The sequence below is a fragment of the Lipophrys pholis genome (assembly GCF_963383615.2).
Source record: "Lipophrys pholis genome assembly, chromosome: 12".
NCBI classification, from domain to species: Eukaryota; Metazoa; Chordata; class Actinopteri; order Blenniiformes; family Blenniidae; genus Lipophrys; species Lipophrys pholis.
Genome location: NC_137641.1, coordinates 8,648,875 through 8,672,534, shown reverse-complemented (window position 1 = coordinate 8,672,534; position 23,660 = coordinate 8,648,875). Strand labels below are relative to the sequence as shown.

Below are 23,660 nucleotides of genomic sequence, written 5' to 3'. Positions count from 1 at the left end.
CATGGACCGCAGCCAGAATCTTTCTATCAAATAAGATGTCATTAGAGCTGTGTGGGTAAACTTAAGTCATGTTTAATCATCAAACAGGATTGATGAAACATTTGTCTGATTGTTTCCATACATCTTATTTGTTTCAATTCCCCTCTTAGATTGTAAAAACCCAATATTACATCACTAACTCCTAAAAACATAGGTCCAACTCCATATTAGTTTAAATAATTAAGTGACATAAACTTCTTCCAAATTCACAAATGATTAGGAGTTAGACAATAAGTACCATTCTATAGGTTCAGTCTAAGCACCATGTAAATATATCAATAACACTTTGGTCCTCTGCTACTTTTGATAAACACTTTAATAGTCTTCTTCTCCATCGCTGCAGTGAAACCAACTGTCTCAGCCCCCAGAAAATAGTATCTGTGATGTATTCCGGGGTACCATTAGAAAGTGTGTATTTATGCAATAATCACATCGTACCTGCTGCAACAGGAAGCTACAGATTAGAAACTCATTTGCAGCCCATTAATAATGAATGCAACCAGCAGCAGTGGACGTAAGCTGTTCACAGAAATGTCACACTGGGGAGTGTTTAGTGTGTCTATGTGTGTGTCTTATGCTAATGTGTGACACAAAAACGGACCCTGAGTGTTGTAAGAGAGGCAGACATATTGTATATCTTTACTGCAAGTTAAGCTACTTGTATTTATGCTGCATTATATCAACCAACCAACTTACCCACCAACCAACCAACCTGCCAGGCTTTGCATGTTTATATATTTGACCAATCAGAGGGAGTCCTACTGCACCAGAGCCCCGCCCAATAGTGTGAGTGACATTCTAAAAACACAGACTAAGCTGCCAGCTCTGTTGGCCGGGTCAGGATGTACCCAGGAGGTTCACAAGTGATAAAGAAACAGAAGCCAATGTTACGATGAATTAAACCTTCCAAACATCCCCAATGGTCCCAAAAATCCTCTTGTAGCAAGCAGATGTTAATAGGAGGAGGTCAGCATCAGCGTTTACTCTCAGACTTTCTTCCTGCTGCGTCTGGATGCATGCAAAGCAAAGCCCTCTGGGTCAGGAAGTCTGTTTGCTCTCGAAACACATCAGCCTTTCACCCTCGTGCTGAATGTCATCATGTCCACTCTCCAGGATCTCTGGGTGTGGCCAGAGTAGCTGTAGCCTCCACCGGGACCTTTCTAATGTGGATAATTGACCTCTGACCTCTGACAACATCCACAGACTGAAACAACACCAGCCAGTGTCTTCTTTTAGATACTCCATTACCTTCATTTGTAGCCCACTATAGCCTCACTGTCCTGTGGCTCAGAGGCTTCGGCTCACCTGCTTCACGCATCAGCATCTTCCGCATAGCACAGTGGAGGGAATTCACAGAATAGTGCCTTTCTATGAACTCATGCCTCACAACAGGTATGAGATTTGTTGCACTCATTTTCTGAGTGAAGATGCGAAGAAGGTTAAACTGGGTAATGTTGAAATGAACAGTTTGACTTTGAAAGCTGCTGAGGCTGTGAGGCTGTCCCCTCCTGCTGAGACGAGCTTCTTGATGTATATTTGAAGGTTTCGTGTGGGTCCTGGTGGAAACGGCTTCAAAAGAAAACCTCCCTTGTTTTGATGGGAGTAAACCCCAAAAGAGAGTTGTGAGCGAGGGCTGGCGAAAAAAAGGAGACAAGTGATGGCAGAGGAAGCAGAGATTCGAGAGAGACGACTGAGTGAAGAGAGGATGAAATTCCCACCAAGTCTTCTGAGGCGAGCGATGCTAATCAACCGGCAAAAGGCCTCGAAGAACAAAGTGCGAATCTTCTGCCACCTTCAGCTCAATTTGATGATCAGGTCCCGGACGCTGAGTCACATCAAACACAAACTAAAATAGCCGTCAACAGCCGGTGATATCACACAGAGCCAGGTTTTCATGAAAGGCTCCACATTTAATCAGCTACAGAACCTATTCAATGTGAGACGTAATGCTTTTCCGTGAATGCCTTTAGTTGGTATCCTCAACTGTGCCCATCACTTCTTTATTGTCTTCAAAAAACTGTGATTTGGAGACTGTTGGGCGAAGCATTGTCCGTCTCCATCAGTTATCTGTAAAAACAACTTTCCAAAACTATGAGTTCCATTGTTGCTCTTATGACATTGCTGTTTTAAAACTTAGGACCGAGCTCTTCGATCGGGGCTGCAGACGTCGCCAATGTATCATTGTGGAGATATCGAGTTCAAACCAAACACTGAACTGCGTTACGTTTCCTTGCCTTTCATGCAAATTGCAATCATTTTGCGCGGCAACTTGCAGTCGGGTACGTCGTTGCGTTTGATCTGAAACTGTCTCAACTGCAACATTAAAGTGCTCCAGTAGTTTGTCTGCTGGACAAAGAAGAGCCTCCCAGTCTTCACATGGACATCGCTTCGCTTCGACGCGTCGGAGCCAGGTGAGGAACTGAACCTGAACCCGTCGGCAGGTTGGTGAGATTCAGCTCATCGAGGGCCGCACAGGAAAACAAAGCCATATGTCATAATGTCGAGGAGCAACACGATTCGTGATAGAGTCAATTCCAACGATTTAAGGTTTGATAACTGTTGTTTGAAATAACAGTGCTCTTTCTCTTGCCCCTGACCTTCACCAGCGAGCATTAAATGTTTTTCCACTCGTACATCAGCAGTTCAGGCGAGCAGCACTGTTTGTGAATGTTCCAGGATTGTTTAGTTTTTTTCCAGATATTAAACAAGTGAGCGATAAATTCAAGTTTTGTAATTGTACAATTCTTGCTAATCAATTGCAAATAATGGCAATTTCCTTTCATATTTCATGCACAGTGTGTGGACACACAATGTATATTGTACATGTTGATATCCTGATGAATCTGCAGTTTTGGAGATGCTCTGATTCTGCCGTCACTATTGATAAAGTTGATCAAATCTTTCTGCTTTGAACTCATTCATCTGTGAGGACAAGACTTTGCTGCCTGTTATAACCCAGCCTGAAACAAGTGGCCGTTGTTCTCCTCACCTGCCTGGAGGTGAACATTTGACACCGTATTTGTAAAACTGCAGGACGTTTACGGTCATTTTCACACAACAAAGCACAACAAATGTAAACTGCAGGGAATGTCTGCAGCAAACAGAACAAACCACTAAGACTTTCTTGCAACCGAAAATTTAAACCTTTTACCAAAGTGCATCCTGCATATAATCCACAGATGAGGCGGCTTAATGCAAGAGAAAGAGAGGAGTGACGACGGATGAGTGGAGAGGAAGAGGTGGAGCCGAGTGAGGGAGGGAGGGAGGGAGGGAAGGCTAGTTGCCTGGTGACAGCGGCAGAGGGAGAGGAAGGAGAGCGAAGGTGAAGAAAGGAGTGAAGAGGAGGAGTACAGAGTTATTTTACAAGTGCAAAGAGTTACTGTCAGTCTGAACGAGCTTTAACCAGGACCGATACTCAGAGATCAATAAAACATCGTTTCTAGAAATGAACAACTCTAAAGACCGCAGGAGAAAGTTAAGGGGTCATATTGTGCAAAATCCATTTTCTAAAGGTTTTCCAACAGTATTAATCGTCCCCATACCTGGACTGATGCCCCAGAAGTGAAGACAGTCTGTCCTCTCTCTCCCTGGCTTGTTTCAGTTTTTAAAAAGTGTGTCGCTCCAACGAGCCAATCAGAAATCAAACCCTATAGAGTGTCATCAAGGGTTTAACCAATCCCAATCAAGGTTGGCCCTCCCTTTGACTCCTCCCACAATTAGGCAGCTCTGCTCTGGCACATGGCATCTCGTGCAGAAGTACTTCCTCCTCTTCCCAAGATGGGCATGTCTGGGCGGAGCCAGTCCAGCTCACACAGACACAGCAGATTCTGAATGCAGCTCCTATGATCCGATATTCAAATGGCGGAAAATCAAGGAAAAGCAATAAACTTTGAATACAAGGTTTTTGGACCAACGACACCATGTGGAAGTGATGAAAAGCTGATTTATTCCACTGTTTTTGTATTTGTATGTGCTCAGTTTGAAGAGTTTTTCCGGTGTCGTACAGGACGGATCTGATTTAACTATTTTTGTTGAGTAGGCAAAGCACGGACGTCTGTTTGGAGTGTTGTCACTGGAATGTTTTCATGTGGAACACTGTCATGTGGAACATTGTCACTGGAACGTCGTATGGAAAGTCGTGGCGCCTAAACATTTACATCTGTAAGCTGAAAGAACAACTTGGCCTAACGAACATTTTGTGTGAATTCACTTCCTATTTCTTTTGATTATCTTCTTATTTGCATAACTTTTGAAATGTCCATAACAATAACTGCAGCATACACATGAGCAAACATGCACCTGAAGCAGGGGTTTAAGAGAATAATGACGTTTCCGGGGTTAAACTACCTTCAGAAACGTCGAGGATCAACACATTGCTCTTTGACTCGACTGGGCCGTTTTTCACTGGCCTCCTTTCCTCCTCTTCTTCCTGCAAGTTTGAAAGCCCGTTCACACTCGACCCAAACGGGGAAACCGATTGACGATATTCAGCAGGTTCTGCTTCTCTGAAGTGAGGTCTGGTACAGTGGATCTTCCAGAACAGGAAGTGAAGCACAGAGAGTGACCAAGAGCACCGGCTCTAGTATTGACGAGGTACAGGAACTTATTGATCGATGCTCAATCCGTCAGCGGCTGCTGGCCAATGGCTCCATTGTTTATTTGTGTGTATTTCCGGGGTGTGTGAAGCTGATCCAGATGGCTTTTTGATTTCAATCAAAATGCTGCATAGTCTTCTTTTTAAACGTTCCCAGTCAGTCTTTGTTTGGGGAAAGAGTGCCTCCACACCAGCAGCGGTTGTAACTGCATGACCTTGTTGTGGATGAGTGTGTTTTAAAGGTGTTGTGTGAAATCGGAGCAAACGAATGAAGGTGTGGAAGGTTTTGGCTCCATCGTGGTCGAACCCTCCTGCTGTGAAAGAACCTTTAGTTTAATCGTTTGTGACGGAACATGAGGCTCATTTCTTTTCTTTCAAATCTTTTTAATTTCCTTCTTGTGTTTCAGCTTCAGTAGTTTTCTTTTTGGTGACAATCTTCTTTTATCCATCATGATTTTTTCTTTCTTTCTTTTCTGTCTTTGAAATATTTCTCTTCTTCTTCTTCTTCTTCTCCAAGACTTTCCTGATAAACCGTGTAATTCTTTCTCACTTCCAGCTTCTCCCTGTCTTTCTCTGTTTCCTCCTCCTCCTTCTCTTCCTCCTCCTGCTCCTCCTCCTTTTTCTCCTCCTTGTCCTCCTCCTGATCCTCCTCCTCCACCTCTTCCTCCTTTCTTCTTCTTTCTCCTCTTCCTCCCTTGAGGGACACCTGACTGACACACAGTTTCAGCTGATGGAACTTTGTTCCGAGTTAAACGGAGGCTCCTGTTTCTCCAGTGAATTGTGTAAAAAGGCGCGTTAGAGTGGCGGAGGAGCAAAGTGACTTCCAGCCATGGAGTGTCGGAACCGACGGCTGAACTGACAGGAACTGTGAAGCTCATGTCTCGGTAAAGGTTTCAATATGCCTCGTTCATCACTGCGGCGGTTAAATGCTAACGCTGCTAACGGCGCCCACACGTGTTCCCCACTCTGCTGGAGCCTCATGCATTTTTAAAGCAGCGCTGTTGTCGGCAGCCTGTTCTTCCCTCTTCTCCTTTTCTTTTGGGGTCCTCGATCATTTCTTTTCCCAAACTGAAAGGTCAGATGTCCTCTGTCCGACTGATGGCCTGGTGCTAATGAACCAGGGAGCTGCTTCCCCCTGTAAAAGACTGAAGCATCGATCGTCTGTGAAAATGTCAGAGGAGAGACCAGCAGAACGCTCACCATGACCCGGTTTCGACCGCCGGTGGCGACTCCTGCTTACCACTGCTTATGGCGACTCCCAGTTACGACTGCAAGGGGCAACTCCCGGCTACGACTCCTGGTGGCGACTCCTGGCTATAACTGCTGGTGGTGACTCCCGGCTACGACTCCTGGTGGCGACTCCCAGCTACGACTCCTGGTGGCGACTCCTAGCTACGGCTGCCGGTGGTGACTCCTGGCTATGACTCCTGGCTACGACTGCCGGTGGTGACTCCCGGCTACGACTCCTGGTGGCGACTCCTTCCTACGACTCCTGGTGGTGACTCCCAGCTACGACTGCCGGTGGAGACTCCCGGCTACGTCTCCTGGTGGCGACTGCCAGTGGCGACTCCCGGCTACGACTCCTGGTGGCGACTCCTGGTGGCGACTCCTGGTGGCGACTCTCGGCTACTACCACTGGTGGCGACTCCTGGTTATCACTGCCGGTGGCAGCTCCTGGCTACGGTCCCTCTTGGCGACTCCGAGCTATGACTCCTGGTGGAGGCGACTCCTGGTTACCACTGCTGGTGGCGACTCCTGGCTAGGACCGCCGGTGCCGACTCCCAGCGGCTACTCGGCCAACACTCTTTTGTGGAAAAGGCCGGAAATAGTTGTCCATCACTCTTTTGTTTTTCTGTGAGATAAAGAAACACATTCAGGTGTTTTCCAGATCATTGTTTTTATTAGGTGGAATCAGAGGTGGAGCTCCATCAGGTTTTGTAAATAATTAATATACAATATTTCAACACATTTTATTAACAGTCATTATTTGATCCAAGAAGCAGCATTTTTCAGATTTTTCCAGATGAATAAATCAATAAGTACACTTACAAATAATCACATAACAGAATCACATTTATGTTTTATTTCATGTTAAATTATTCATCCGGACAGTTTTGCATTTTATATACAACTTTTACTCTTTATGGGACAAGTAACCATATGTGCTCAGTTCCAGCTCTGACTTTGTTTTCAAGCCCGCTGAGATGAAGTAATAATGACAGAAGAGTTTTCATAAAGACATTTCTTTCTGTGTTATGAGGTGACAGGACTGTGAAAGACGTTTGAAGACATTCAGTAAACATTTCTGCCAATTAAAAGAATTCTTAAGTTTCAGTTGTGAAAAACAATGTTATTTTGGTCAGTTTCACAGATGATTTCACAGATTTTAATTTATTTTATTCATATAATATTACAGTGGTTTGCTTTGTGCAGTTCACTTTATTTTTTCAATGTCTCATAAAAATGAACTGACCAACACGTCAGCTTTCATTTCTACCCACCAAAGTCTCAAAATCACAATAGAATAATGTTTTACGATATCCCCCAAAATTTCCAATATTCATTAAATGGCTGTTTTTTAATTGGCTGGACTTTATTCTTTGAAAACTATAGAACCTTTCAGTGTAATACAAACACATGTCGTGGGTGAATCTGAAATCTGAAGCAATTTAAAATTTCCCCAAATGGATTACATTAAGAAAGAGACTACAATTGATTCTAAAACTGAATCGTATTAATCCCTGGTTTTCACTTTTCCTATTTTATTTTCATGCAATCTGTTATACAGACTTTTAACAAGCATATCAATGTACATATTTCTTAAGTTGGATACGTTTTACATGTAATATTTACCATGTATGTTACTTGACATATTTTATTATTTTTATTGCGCATAATGCTAAAGCATAATCGATCAAATAGATTGAACTTGGTCAGAAATATTAAATAGTAATAACTCAGTCCCTTCAAATCGTTCAGTATTTGTTCCTGCAGGTTCCACTTCCTGGTTGAAAATGGGACTTTTTCATCTGCTTGCGATCCAGCTGCCCTTACATGAGCACATGCTTCCAACCCGAGTTGTCTCGTGCTGCTGCTGTCATACGGCAAAAAAAACAACCCAAAAAACTAACGGTCAGCCGTGACACAAACTCAACTTCCTTCTGGTTTGTTGTCCAAAGCGTTCGTAGCAATGCCGCCGTGGCAAGAAGAAAATTGTTAAGAGTGTAACAGCTTTATTGACCAAGCTGGAAAAATGTACGTCGAAACTAAGAAATTACGATTGTATACATTAACCAAATGCATAATAAAGGAATAAAGTGTACATTTGTTGCAAACAAAGCGATCAAAATGAAGTTAAAGCCACAAACTATCTTACAATCCAGCAGAGCAGAGATTCGCCATGTTTTTCTTTCCAGCCGGGATGAAAGTCGGCAGTCACGTGACCTGACGCTGTGCCTATAGAAAAGACTGGGCAGATGAAACGTAACCATCTCACTATTTCAGGGGCTTTTTGAGAAACGACGACATCTGCGTGCAGTGGACCAACGTAGGGATCACACAGTTTGGAGTGAGACTGGGTTTATTCCAGTCCGGCGTGGGAGGCTGCGGTGGAGCGAAGCAATCATGGCGTTTAAAGCTTGACACTTGTTTTCAACTTTTGTTTCTAGCGTAGTACTCTTGGCCACCATGAAGCTGGCTACCGCAGCCATCGGCGCGGCTATCGCTGTCATCATCTGTATTTGGAGTTGTAGCATTGCTATCAGTAGCCTTAGCTGCCTCCGACTTTTTACTACCGTTTTGATTCGGGCATTGTGGAACAGTCGTTTTAGCCCACGGTTACAATAATGTCTCAGCTGACGACAGGTAGCGCTTCATTGTCAGATATTGCAGTATTTATATGAAAAAGTAACGTATCCCTGTGGAGCAACACACTTACAGGTGTGTACATGTTGCCGCTCCAGAGCGTCCCCTCACTGGACGTGATTCTAAAGGAAACACTGCACACGGATCAGATCGTGACTTGTGTTTGTGCTGACTGGGTCCAGAAATAGCGTGACGCTATGGCGTGACGATCAGCAGTGGAGTAACAATCGTCCCCGTTGTGCTTCCAAGAAACAAGAGTGTGTGCTCTCGCTTAGTCACAGTGTGTGAACAATTAGTACCTGTTGTGTTGAGTCTGTCAAGAATTAGCTGTGTTCAGACTGAACACATGCTGATGCTTCCAACGTCATGCAAGGGTGCTTTCACAAACATTAGTTCCTGGTTTCAGTTCATCACTTCATCTCGTCCACATTTGTTCTACCATACTATCTTTTCCATTGATGAGACTTCTCACATTAGAAGCCCTGAAATCAGTGAAAAGGTTTCTACGCTATTGACAAAAATCTTGTGATCAGGTAGCTCCTTCTTTACATTCGATGACTTTCTGATAAAATGACCAGGGGTCTCATTTATAAAACCTTGCGTAGGATTCCTACTAAAAATGTACGTGCGCCCAAAAGCAGAAAATGGCGTGCGCCAAAACAAATTTGGATGTATAAAACCGTACGTACACACATCTGCACGCACTTTCCTTTTATAGCTCTCAGTCCACCTGGAAGGTTGTCAGTTCATATCCCTCCTCAACACGCCCACTTTCTACCATAAATGGTCAATGCAAAGTGCCCAGTCAATATTTTTGCATGTCATTCAGCCTGTTGATCGCCAGCATTTGACACTAAATCCTGACAAAAAAGACGAAGAAAATGAATTTTATGGAGAGTGAAATAGTCATGGAGGAGGTGGTGGTCAGAAAAATGATATTATTTGGTGTCACAGTCGTGGCTCCAACAATAAAAGAAAAACAAGCGATCGGCAGCGCATCGTCACCGCTGGAAATAGTGTGAGCTTCCCGAGCGCATGACCGTACTGTAAGCGGCGTTTATCAGGATTTGCAGCCATAACGTAAAAATATACTAAACTGTATTACGTATCACGTATGTATGATAATAAAATAAGCAATATAAAATCTACAATTTCTTTATTTTACATGTAACCCATTGGTAAATCATCTCAATTGCAGTTTTTTTACATGAGACTCAGAGACTCACGTTAGTTGTTGAGGAGGTGGAGGTCAGAAAAATTATATTATTTGGTGTCACAGTAGTGGCTCCACCAATAAAAGAAAAAAACAAGTGATCAGCAGCGCGTCGTCACCGCTGGAAATAGTGTGAGAGCCACAGAGAAATCAGTGACTGCAGAGGTGGAGAAGAAGTGTCTGATCTGATGGTGGAGGCCAGAGGAGAGTGACATCAGGAGAGTGACATCATGGGGGGCAGCACCAGAGCTCACTGCTGGACCCCAAAACAGCCTCCATGGTTGTGACAGCTACCGTGTGTCAGAGTCTCGGAGAGGGAAGGAGACATTTCGGTGGAGACACAGCGGACCGATAAAGTTCAGTTTTATCTGTTTATTAAATGTATGAATTAAATATTTGAACAGGGACTTGTAAAAAGGTCAGTGGACTTTGTGTTTTATCCTCAGTCACTACAGAGGTGGAGGTGGAGGGTGACGAGTAGGTTGTCTGTCTGCAGCAGCAGTGCTTCCCGAGCGGCTTTTATCAGGATTTACAGCCATAACGTAAAAATATTCTAAACTGTATTACGTATCACTTATGTATGATAATAAAATAAGCAATATAAAATCTATAATTTCTTTATTTTACAGGTAACCCATTGGTAAATCATCTCAATTGCAGTTTTGTTTTGCATGAGACTTTCCCAGAGACTCACTTTAGTTGTTACCGTGTACATGCAGTTTAGTATATTTGTACATTATAGCTGTAAATCCTAATAAAAGCAGCTGGAAAAGAACAGACGTCCCCGGCGACTGGCGACAGCCAGTCAGTGTGCGCTCCCGACACTGCAGCTTTACGCACTGTGGCAGTCACCGTGCTATTTATGTGCTTACTCCGAAATTAGACTGATTGTTACACCCTTTGTCACAACTGATAATCAATCAGTTCTATCAGGTCTGTATCATTTGAAGAGGAAAGTTTGACCTATGAACATAATGCTGCTGATTCGGCAGTAATGTTCCACTAAAGAAACATCTGTACCACTGCAGCTTGGCTGTTTATGATTATGTAGATCTGTAAGTCTGATATTTGATAAGATATTCAACGTAGGAGAAGATTTTGGCTTAAATTCTCACAAACCTCCCAATCAGCTCTGCCAGGTTCCCCATCTCCAAAATGTGCATTCGCAAGGTTCAAAGTTTGCGTACCGGTACGCACATTCTCCCTAAAATTTTATTTTGTAGATCACAAACTTTGCGTGGGAAGTGGCGTACGCATCTTCCAGGGCACGTTTTGTGCGTCAGCAACCTTTTATAAATGAGGCTCCAGAACTCCAACGACGTCAGTCTTCGGATGTTCATTAACTTTCTGTAGAGCGAAAAAGACTGGACTCTAATACTGTTAGCCAAGCAAGCGTTCAACCAACAAACTTCTTGGAGTCTCTCTCCTGCTGAAAATGCAGGACGATTGGGTTTCACTGTTGAATAAACTGACGAGGGAGTGAAAACAGTTTCACCGTCTGCAAATGTTGCTTGAAACATGTCTGGATAAGTCAACGAAACCATGAGCAATATGTGCGTTTCTCTCCAGCGTAACACCCTGATGCAACGCTTTCTCATGACCGACGACACGAGAAGGAAACACAAGCTAAAAAATGAATGTCAACTAATCAAAACCGAATCATAACCGTGGCCGCAACACCGGGCTTCACACCGAACAGTGGGCTTCCTGAACCGCTGCTCCGTGAGGAAACGCTAATACTTCTCACCGCTAACTCGGCGGGTCAGTCTTTCTTTAAAGGCTGTTCAAGTTAATAGCACGCTAACAGGATAATCATTCCGAGGGTTTTGAGAAAGTCTCATGCGATCAGTGATCGGAGCGTGACCTTTCACACACAAGCTGTTCCGTTTTCTCAGTTTCTCAGAATGACTGGCTTGTTGTGTGGAGCGTCTGTAAACAACTTTAAATAGGAGACGACATTCCTGCAACAGTTTTAACCAGAGTGGCGTGACTGACTCAATGTTTCCTGCTGGAGCTCGGCTGAGATCTCACTCCTCTAAACCTCGCTCCTCTCGACCTCGCTCCTCTAGACCTCGCTCCTCCAGACCTCGCTCCTCTACACCTCGCTCCTCCAGACCTCGCTCCTCTAAACCTCGCTCCTCCAGACCTCCTTCCCTTAGACATTGTTCCTCTAGACCTCGTTCCTCTAGACCACGCTCCTCCAGACCACGCTCCTCCAGACCTCACTACTCTAGACCTCATTCTTCTAGACCTTCCTCTAGAATTAATTTCATTTTATTTCTTTTTTTCTTTTTTTAAATTTTATTTTAGTGCTGTCAATCGATTTAAAAAAAATTCTGCACAATTTTCTGTAATTATTTGCAATTAATCGCATTGTTTTTCCACTGAAGACTGAAGCTTGGAATGGAACTTTCAGGGAAAACCACGGAATTTATGTCGACTGAACACACAGAGACGATATTTGAATTCAAAGGCTATATTTATAACGTCCTTTTAGCTTTGCGTAAAAGCTGTTTCTCTCCAAGATTATCAAAATAATAAAAACATAAATTACTTAATTAATAAACATCTAACATAAATCTGGATTTTGTTAGAGTGCAGGTCCACCACTTTGAGAATTTGAGTATTTCTAGAAACAAATTTGTGAACTTATTACGTTACTTATTACATCTCTAGAGAGAGAGAGAGAGAGAGAAACCTGGACGTAAACAAAACTGTGTTAATTACATTACCAATCAATGAATTGAATTAACACATTATTTTTGACCGCACTAAAATAAGACACAATAAAAAACGAAAAATAAATCTGTTTCTCAATGTTACAAACAAAATACTAACTACATAACATAAAGTATGAAACTTAAAGAAATTTATTATATTGAGAATATGACACTAAGATAAACATGTACCTCAAAACGTCATAAAGTAGTAATAAGTTAAGTTTACAGGCTTGTTGGAGGGAAAAAATGAAATGAAATTAACTAAAAGTAAAACAAAAAAAAGAAAAAAGGCGAGGTCACTCATTTGCATTGCTGTGATTAAAAAAGATATTTCCGTCACTATAGCCACGTGAGCTAGCCAACACAGCTACGACCGCGACCTCTGCTTCATCGTCTGCTGACATAAGGGGGGCTGTGGGCGGCATGCAGAGGTTATCTGGTGTCTCAACACAGCAGCAAATCACCACTCATTTAACTCGAACGAAGGTATCGCGGATATTTTCAAGTCGATGTTTCCGGATTCGGACATTAGAAGGACAAAACTGGATACGTCGTAAGATTTGGGTTAGCGCCGTACTTTAAGCAGCGGCTTGTTGACAGCATCAACAAAACTGGCCCGTTTGTGTTGATGTTGGACAAGTCTTGTAATAAGTTCTTGTTTTCCGCCAGTTGGCGTTGAATGTCAATCAACCTGCCTTTAGTTTAATTCATTCTTTTGAGTTTTATTCCTTCTCAGCTTACCTCATCTCTGTTAAATTGTAAACTACAACTGTTAAAGATGTATTGCTAACAACAACTTAAAGTGGCGATGAGGTCTTAATTTCTTTTGAAAGTCTTAAAAAGGTATTGAAATTAACCTCAGGACTCCTGCATGTGTCCTGCAAATGTTTTGAGTAATAATTGATTTGAGGCAGTCGGTGTCCTCACATTCCTTTGATATGAAGGAATTCAGTGGATTTGAGCTCGTTGAGGTGATGAGTCAGGACGGACGGTCGTGATGCTGCAGTCACTGATGCTGTGTCGCCATAGCAACACCGTCTCAGCTCTCACTCAGGATGTGTGCCGGGAAACCCCACCGTTCTCCTCTGACAGCGTTTTCCACCAGAGACTCACGGAATGAAACTCAGTCGTCACTGAGACAAAGTGTATTAAAGTTTCAGATGTCATTACTGTAGTCTTCAGCTGTGTGTCTCCACCCACTGTCTCACCTGCACCTCCCACCGTCCCACCTGCACATCCCACTGTCTCGTCTGCACCTCCCACTGTCTCACTTGCACCTCCTACTGTCTCACTTGCACCTCCTACTGTCTCACCTGCACCTCCCACTGTCTCACCTGCACCTCCCACTGTCTCGTCTACACCTCCCACTGTCTCACCTGCACCTCCCACTGTCTCGTCTGCACCTCCCACTGTCTCACCTGCACCTCCCACTGTCTCACCTGCACCTCCCACTGTCTCGTCTGCACCTCCCACTGTCTCAACTGCACCTCCCACTCCTACTGTCTCATCTGCACCTCCTACTGTCTCACCTGCACCTCCCACTGTCTCACCTGGACCTCCCACTGTCTCGTCTGTACCTCCCACTGTCTCACCTGGACCTCCCACTGTCTCGTCTGTACCTCCCACTGTCTCACCTGCACCTCCCACTGTCTCGTCTGCACCTCCCACTGTCTCACCTGCACCTCCCACTGTTTCACCTGCACCTCCCACTGTTTCACCTGCACCTCCCACTGTCTCACCTGCACCTCCTACTGTCTCAAGCTGATGCTGTACCCGGAGCTTCGAGATGAGCAGAGAAACTACTGGAAGTTATATTGAAAGAACTGACACCAATAAATCACAAGAAATACAAAAGATAAAACATCTGAAAACAAATTCGACAAAAGTCAAATAAAGAAAAACGTCAGAATAACTCAACATTTTGAAAAATATCTAAAATGGCTAAAAACAGCCAATATACCATATATATACTGATAGAAGAGCAGCGCCTGAGAGAAGAGTGCCCCCCTACTACTTGATAAAATATATTTTGCAGTCGGAGCAAAACCACAACAAAAAGAGTCAATAAAGATTTTTTAAAAATGGGGCTTCCTGCCAATACATATTTTTACTAAAGATTACAAAATAGTGTAACATCTCTGCAGTTGTGTTATTGATGCAATGATTCAATGATGATGCCTGTTGGTTGCTATTATTTTATGATACTTGAACTCAACCATTAGAGCGAGGTGGTGGAAACTGACTGCCTGTGTGTGTGTGTGTGTGTGTGTGTGTGTGTGTGTGTGTGTGTGTGTGTGTGTGTGTGTGTGTGTGTGTGTGTGTGTGTGTGTGTGTGTGTGTGTGTGCATGTGTTTGTTTGTTTGTTTGTTTGTGTGCGTGTTTGTGTGACTGAGAGTGTTGGAGCTTCTACCTATCAGATCTTTGGGCCTGGTTGATTTTTCCCTTCGCTCTGCTCCAAACTGAGAAGATGAGTGAATGTTACCCGGTGACGGTCAGATTTGAGAATCGGAGTTTGGACGATGTGGTGATGTGTGTGTGAGAGATGCTGCAGTAATCAGGCTGATGTGTGAGCTTGTGTCGTCTCCATTGTTCGCTTCACGTCTCCTCCAGTTCTCAGAGCTTAAACAAATCAAATGAAGCTGCAGGAAAGGCTGAACTCAACCTGACAGGAGGAACAGTCACTGGTCTGATAACGCTGGAAGATTCACGCAAACATCCTCTGCCTTCTCCAACCGGCTCCATGCGGACCCTCACAGTTCATTTTCTGTTCGACCACTTCAACTCGATCATGTGTTGTTTAAATGTAACTGAAGCAATGCCATTAACTGGTGGCTACATGTTTACTGTTAGCTGGTAGTTACATGTGTTAATGTTTGCTGGTGGCTACATGTTTAGTGTTAGCTGGTGGCTACATGTTTAGTGTTAGCGTGTGGCTACATGTTTAATGTTAGCTGGTGTCTACATGTTTAGTGTTAGCTGGTGGCTACATGTTTAGTGTTAGCTGGTGGCTACATGTTTAATGTTAGCTGGTGGTTACATGTTTAGTGTTAGCGTGTGGCTACATGTTTAATGTTAGCTGGTGGCTACATGTTTAGTGTTAGCTGGTGGCTACATGTTTAGGGTTAGCTGGTGGTTACATGTTTAGTGTTAGCTGGTGGCTACATGTTTAGTGTTAGCTGGTGGTTACATGTTTAGTGTTAGCTGGTGGCTACATGTTTAATGTTAGCTGGTGGCTACATGTTTAGTGTTAGCTGGTGGCTACATGTTTAGTGTTAGCTGGTGGCTACATGTTTAGCATCTTGTCTGACCATGTGGCCTTTCAGAGGCAGTGATGTATGTGATTTGGTCGCTCGCGGTGACTGTTGGCTGACCTTTAATCTCTCCTGAAGGTCACGGGGTCACGGTGACTGTAGGTCAAGGACGCGAGCAGCGTGATGCTTAAGTATGTGGACGGATCAATCTGGGAGATGAGAGACGGTCTGAAGCTGTAGTCGGTTCCCCTGCGTACGATTCATCTGCTGGTCGTGGGAACGGTTGAGGGAGTTTGAATCTCTTTGCTCCTATTTTTACTTATCTTCTGTTTCCAAAGTCGTTGGCCTTTAACCCAAGAGGCCGTTTCACTGAGACCAAACTGCATTTGTCTGCTCACTGCATGACTGTGGAGCCTAAACATGGACTTTGTTTTGCTTGGTTTGTGTTGCATCGTGTTTGGTAGTGGAGCTGCTGATGAGGTTTTAATTAAAAGTTATTGATGAGCAGTAACTAGTCGAAACCCTCCAGCTGTTATGATGATGATGATTTCGTTGTCACCCGACTCACCAGGTAACATTTCTACATGGAAGTCGTCTGCTGCCACTGTTGCACAGCCTGGTTTAAAGACGTCATGTTCTTGTGATAATAAAAGCTCAAGTTTCATCTCAGATCTTAAGAACCTTCTTTAATTGTTTCCTCCACTGCATCGTGGACTTTTACTCAGTTGTTTTTCCCTTTTCATCTCTTTATCGTTGCTGCTATTTTTATTCGTTCTCCTTTCCCATCGCTCAGTTCCGTTATGATTTCGTCATGTTTGTGCTGTTGATGTGGTCAAGGGCAGTGAAGGGGTTAAAAAAGTAAAATGTATGTAATGTGAATGTTATGTCTTCTATGCTATGTGTATTTCAGCAGATGTATAATGTACTGTAAGTATAAGATCTTTGTTAATATACCAGCCAAACAACTGAAAGGAGAGCGACTTGTAGTGGATAAAATATGGTCGTCATGTTGTTGTATTTGATACTAAATGTAGTTTTTTGCAAACCTTCAGTTGTAAGAATCTTTATCCTGGAACAGTGAGGATCTTTTGTTTTGTCTTCCTGCGGCCATTGGGCATGAAAATGAACCAGCACTAACCAGTTCATTATCATGTTGTTAAACTACACATCCAGAGTGAGGAAATGTCAGGACGCTAGTTTAAGTCACGTTTGAAGTTTACCAAAGTAAGTCCTCTTTATTGACCTTTTAAGAGAATAAACCTACTGGAGGGACACCAGAGATCAGAGTTTATGTTTATCAAAATGAAATGTAGACCTGTCAAAGCAAACTGGAGACGCTCTGAGATCGACCACCAGAAGACTCTGTGATCGACCACCAGAAGACCAGAAGACTCAATGATCGACTGCCAGAAGACTCTGTGATCGACCGCCAGAAGACCAGAAGACTCTGTGATCGACCACCAGAAGACCAGAAGACTCTGTGATCAACCACCAGAAGACCAGAAGACTCTGTGATCGACCACCAGAAGACCAGAAGACTCGATGATCGACCGCCAGAAGACTCTGTGATCGACCGCCAGAAGACCAGAAGACTCGATGATCGACCGCCAGAAGACTCTGTGATCGACCGCCAGAAGACCAGAAGACTCTGTGATTGACCACCAGAATACCAGAAGACTCAATGATCGACCACCAGAAGACCAGAAGACTCTGTGATCGAGCTGAAACCGATGTTCCCTGCTGTCGCATGTCGGTGAGAGTGGGCGTGTCCTACAGTGTTTGGCTTCACTTTATTGGTAAATCAGACAGCGGAAAGGGTTTTGTCGAGCTTTTGTTTCTCTCTACATGATGTCATGTTGGCAGATTGAACCGAAGCTAAAGCTACATAAACATAAAGGTTGAACCAAGCCCTGACTCGGTGGGTCACTGCTGCAGTTTGTCGGTTGCGATCATGTGATGTGATTTTCCCACTGGTGAAGTGTTTCCTCAGACCTCAGTGTGTTCATGTGCTTTAACACTGGAATGTGGAAACAGCAGGCTACAAACAACTGCATTGTGTATTTATTATCAGAGCGGAGGAGCTGCATGCAGTGGAGACCGTCATATGAACGCTGTCTGGTGGGAACCGAGGGAACCTGATGGTTGATTTGCAACAAAGTGGTGGCCGGCCTTCCATTTCAGTGTTCACACCGTCTCCGCACCCCGAGTCACCACACGACTTCCTAATGAGAGAAAGAGGAGAAAGGAGCTAATTGCCATTTAAGAACCTTTCTGTCACGTTAAGAAACTTAGGGAAAGTACGAACCAGGGAGTTTGAACTTGAACGCTTCAGGCAGAGTTGATGAAAAAGCTTCTCGGATTTCCCTCTTCTGGGATTTTTACTGACCGTTAACCAGCTTTTCGAGGACGAGTCTCTACAACTCAAAATTGAGAAATACTTCCAACTACATGAGCTTTGAAATGTTGCAGCAGTGAAAGAACTTTGCTTCATGGACTCTGGGGGTTGGCATTTAGCATCCTTGCGCATCGTATTCAGGTTTAACTTCCTGAAGCCTTAAATACCAGCCGACGTTTTTGAAAGCAGATCTTGATAGTGGTTGGTGCTGGTTAAAGTTGCTTCATGTTAAAATTGCTGAATGCGGTTGCTGCAGGTTAAAGTTGGAGCAGGATACGAGTGTAAAGCTCCGCCTCCTGACCAGTCAGATCTCTTGGAAAATGACCCGCCCACTCTTAAATGATGGTGATTGGTGCACAGGTTCAGCGCTGAGTTGGAACGGAGAGGAGAGGAGAAAGTATTTAGAGCAATCTTTTTGACATAATAATGCTCACGCTGACAGAACTGCAGAAACATGGCTATATGGAACCAGAACTACTCCTGTCGTCACGGTGATGAATTAATATTCCAACACAGAACACGCTCACATGGAGGAAACTCAGCCCCTAAACAACTGGATGTAAAATGTAAAGTAAAAGAAGAGCAGTGAGGAAGCTCTGCCTGAAACGTTTCTGCTGGAATAAAGTGAAACTGAGTGATCACAGTGCCGTCCCATGAATTAATCTGGTATAATCTCACCAAATCAGCATTAACAAGTCAGAAATGTTCTGGCTTTGGCTGCAGCAGCAGTGTTGCTTTTAGCGGCTGGATGAGTTTGAATTCTTCATTTTCTCAGAGAATAATTGATCCTCTATGGTAAAGTCAGCTGCTCCGCAGGGTTTCTCCCTGTGTGATTGGTCAGACACTGCAAGCTCCGCCCCTTTCATGCAAACGCACTTATCCTGAAGGGAAAACTCTGAGTTGAACTAGTGAGTTGATGACCTGCTTTGTAGTAACGGTTATCAGGATGGTGCATGTCACTGATAACTTGTGTAGCCTCCAGTGTTCTGAGGCGCCTGGCAGCGGTTTTCCTCCTCACTTCCTCTATCGTTCTCTCAGTCCTCCAACCAGCAGAAACACCAGGCGCACTTGCCTCACACCGCTCTCGCCTCATTGGCTGAGGACAAGTCCACTGTCTCTCATGAAAAGAAAACTCAACTTGAATCCTTTGCTCTGACAACGTGGAGAATGTATTTCCTCCATTCCACCTGCGGCTGTCCCACAATTACCTGCTTCCTGTTTTACCCCCCCACCCCCCCCGACCTGAGGCTGGCGTGCTAGGCTTTCACTGATAACAGTGTGTGTGTGTGTGTGTGTGTGTGTGTGTGTGTGTGTGTGTGTGTGTGTGTGTGTGTGTGTGTGTGTGCTTGTGCGTGCGTGCGTGCGTGCGTGTGTGTGTGTGTGTGTGTTCCCAGTTGAAGCCCTGCCCTCTTGTTACACAGAGACAGACACACAGACAGTGAAGACAGAGTAGAAAGAGGAAAACATCGAAACCACATCTCACCCTCGGTAGGTAACTAACTTCTTAACCAGGCAACTTTTTAACCGGGCGACTTCTTAACCAGGCAGCTTTTTAACCAGATGACTTCTTTACCAGGCACCTTTTTAACCAGGTGACTTCTTAACCAGGCAACCTTTTAACCAGGTGACTTATTAACCAGGCATTTTGTTAACCAGGCAACGAGTTAACCAGGTGACTTCTTAACCAGGCACCTTTTTAACCAGGCGACTTCTTAACCAGGCAGCTTTTTACCCAGATGACATCTTAACCAGGCAACTTTTTAAGCAGGCAACTTTTTAACCAGGTGACTTATTAACCAGGTGGCTTCTTAACCAGGTGACTAGTTAACCAGATGACTAGTTAACCAGGTGACTTTTTAACCAGGCAACTTATTAACCAGACAACGAGTTAACCAGGCGACTAGTTAACCAGGTGACTTCTTAACCAGGCAATTTTTTCATCTTTTTCAGACAGGGGTGGGTGGGTTTTGCGGGGGGGTGATGGAGTGTGAGAGAGGGGAGGCAGGGAGGAGGAGGGGTGATGGAGGCCACACCTCCAGGGAAAAAGCTGTTCCTTAGCCTCTTGGTCCGAGGTTTTATATTGCGGAACCGCTTTCCTGATGGGAGGGGGTCAAACAGATGGCATCCGGGGTGAGTTCTGTCCGTGGAAGTTCTAGAGGGTCTAGGGCTTCTGGAGGTTCTCCTCTGCGGGCGTCCAGCAGACACAGCATCCAGGCAGGAACCTGGAGGAGCAGACAGTGGTGCCCTGACAACTTCCCACATTATAGCCTCGATTCATTCAGTTCAAGAAAATGTTTCCCCAAAGGGCCAATTCAAGCATCGCGCCATCGTCCAAAACATCGGACCTGAAAGACTAATGACACAACAACTGGAGTGCAAATGAACTCAGCACATAAAGGAGTCATTTCAACAAAATATAAGAAGAAGCAGACGGATGTTTACAATAGTGAAAACGAGTAAAACAATAACTACATTGTTTGTGTTCCAGCAGGACCATGACCTTAGGAGTTACCATAATGTGAGGGAATGTAGTGAATGTGATTATCTTCCAGCAGAGCAGAGGCCAGACCCTGACCCGCCTCTGGTGCTTCCTCACCATCAAGCCTGCAGCAACACTGCTTTTATTCTGAAGGTCTCTGATTTATTGAGGGTCTAAACTTAGTGGGTGTGGCAGCAGAGCAAACAGCTGTTAGCACACCAACTTGTTGGCTCCCAGGAAAGAAGGTTCATGAAGACCAAACAGATTGATGCTGAGCAAAGTTCATTCATCCAAATCATAAATAAACCCTCCTGTCGACGGTTCATCTTGGCGTTTTGACGGTCTGCGGCCGCTCTGAGCTCCGAGGGCTCGCCGTGTCAGATCCTTGGAGTTCCAGGGTCGTCGTTCGGGTTCATCATCTTCGGCTCAGTTGTTTGGAATCAGTTTCCGGTCGGTGTGTTTCTGGGATGTTTCAGTGAACCGTGTGGAGAGAAGTGTTGCCAGTGAGTGAACCACAGAGCCATTAAAGCAGCTTCCATCCTTCCCTCCCCACAGCCACAGTCAGCTGCTTCGTCAGGGGCGTGGCTTTGACTCTGCTGCTTCCAGCTGAATACTGGCCTTTCACTCAGTCACCCGCTGATCCAGCCCCCCCTTCCAGCCAGTCGCCCAGTCGGTCGGGGAGCGTGGATACAGGCCGGCTGGTCGGCTGCTCTGGATGCCTCGTATCTCCTCCAGGATCTCGCCCTGTTCAATCAGCTGAGGAACCAGCCAGAGGTAAGAACTGCCTGTTTGCCGACTCCGTCTCGGAGCAGTTTGTTGACCTTTGTGGACGTGCGAGAGGCTGCAGGGCGACGGGACAGACTCGCTGGGCAGATGTTCAGGGGGAAACAAAGCAAAAGTTAAGAGTGGCAAAGTGGTGCACGCCGTTGTGCCGGGCTGCGTCTTCCTGACGGCTCATGATCTAAGTGGTGCCAACAGCTTCCCACATTCTGGGTCTCATGACGGCGTCCATGTTCTGAACGTACAGCCGCTGTTTTGATAAGAGGTACAACCTCGACGGTTCTGACGAAATCTTGGTGAGCAGCAACACTTAAAGAAAAGAGATCAACTTGAGGATAAAAAGACTTTGGGGGAAACTTTGATGAACAGATTAAAACAGTCATTTCAAAACAGAAAAAAAACAAAAAACACTTTGATGTGAAAATAGAACATTTGCGTGAAGTTTCCCTGAACTGAACAGCTTGATCAGAGCAATCTGTGTTGATCTTAAGATGAATATTCAGAACGAGTTGAAACGTTTGGTCCTTTGAGAAATCAACTCCTCAAAACCACAGAGTGACCATGAACACAGACGACCGGACGATGTCTTTGCTTCCTTGCACTGTTACATCCAAATGGATTTTTGTGGTCATAATATTCTGACCTTTATGAAACGGTTCCAGTCGAACATTTAAACAAACCTGAAGGAGAAAAAAAAACAAAGAAACAGTAAAAGGTGCGATTAAAAAAAGTGTTAAATGCAGTGGGATATATATAGCAACCTGCCGCCAGGGGGCAATTGAGACCTTTCATCAGATTGTTACCTTCTTATCACTCTATATAAACGTCATTATGTGATTTGTTTCAAAAGAGACAGCTTGATTTATTGATTTAGTGTCATGGAGCAGAATTTATGCGGCGTGAGCATCGGTTGAGCTAATAGTTGTGATTAATTTCTTTGTCTGAATAAAAGATTTACATAAGAAGAAAACAGTCAAGATTGATCATAATTCACATTGTCCACCAGCTATGTTTCAGGGATTTAAGAAATATCTTATCTTTAATCACAACGTTCAACAACTTCATCGGTTTGTGATTAGTTTGGTGTCTCCGGAGCCTGTCTTTAGTCCTCGGCCCCGACGTCTCCCGTCAGCCGTTTGTTTGGCTCGGTAGCTCCGACTGGTGGCGAGCGGCGGCATGACGGAAAGTGGCGCCTCACACAAGAATGAAACACTGACTAATATGTTTGGTATTGACGACTGTGTTGACGTTTGGCCGTCACACCGACGAAATGTTTGCGTCGTGTCTTTTAAAGCTTTGAGTTAGCTGTTAGCAAGCTAGCAAGCTTTGATTTGTTATTTTGGAATAACTTTGTTCGCTATGTTAGTTGTATTCGAGCTGTCATGTTAAATAGCTGGTAACAACTCACCAAGCTTGGTTTGTGTTTTTTTAATTGTCAGTAACGTCAATACGGTCCCAGTGATTCTCATTTTAGTTTAGGACCCACCCACAGCACAGCTGCAGTCAGACTCTTCAACCGAGCCTGCTCCCAGTAGACCACTGCACACCACCACCGGACAATATCACCCCACTCCAACTGTGCAAGAAGTGGTGCTATAACTATAATAATCTATAAGAACGTATTTACTATGTAAAATACATCCACCCCCATATTCGGTACATGTCCACACTCATAGGCACGGTGTGCATATTTTTCTATTATATTGTATTTTTATCTGCTTTTTTTTTAGTTCCTGCTATGTGTGCTTCTTTCTCTTTACTATCCTGTTGTACCACTGCAAATTTCTCCACATGCGAAATAAATAAAGGGATATCTTATCTTATCTTATCTCTGGCGGCCCGACCTGTGACATTATAGCAGAACAACTCTTGAATAGTGACGTCTTCAAATTTATCTTTGATTGACTGAGGGGGAAATTATTTATCAAACCTCATTAGATTTGTTTCAAAGAAACGGGCATTTTCAAATCCTCTTTGCCAATACTTTTCTAAAGATTGATGCTTCCTTTGGGTATTCCTATAAAACTTAAGTGTATCTGAACCTTCAACACCAGTGTGTTTGTTGTCCTACACTGACGTATGAGGAAACTTGTTGACTTGTGAAAATATGGAGTACAGAACTAAGAAGACGAAGAGTAAACAGTAGCTGTGAACATCATGAGCGTGTTGTGCTTTCTGGGGGTGTAAAAAAACAACATTTGCTTTGTTTGTTTAGTTCACTGTCTGAACTGGTTTCGCCACGGAAGAGAAGCGCTGCCTGGTGGAGCTCGTTTCTCCTGCACACACGCTCAGATCATATCCTCTTTAATGATTTATCACAGAGGA

At 44.2% G+C, this 23,660-nt stretch overlaps 1 protein-coding gene across 4 annotated transcripts in view; it reads left to right on the top strand.

Moving 5' to 3' along the window:
* The window catches only part of rab27b (RAB27B, member RAS oncogene family), a 71,941-nt gene that overhangs the window by 12,112 nt on the left and 36,169 nt on the right, over positions 1–23,660 (top strand). The window contains exons 1-2 of one of the 4 annotated variants that reach the window (XM_080477147.1): positions 19,514–19,564; positions 21,111–21,329. The exons of 1 other annotated variant lie outside the window; for it this stretch is intronic. The gene's annotated coding sequence lies outside the window, so the exon portion shown is untranslated. Of the gene's footprint in view, positions 1–19,505; positions 19,565–21,110; positions 21,330–23,660 lie in introns of those variants that run through there. 2 more of the 4 variants (XM_080477148.1, XM_080477150.1) reach the window with 2 other exon arrangements.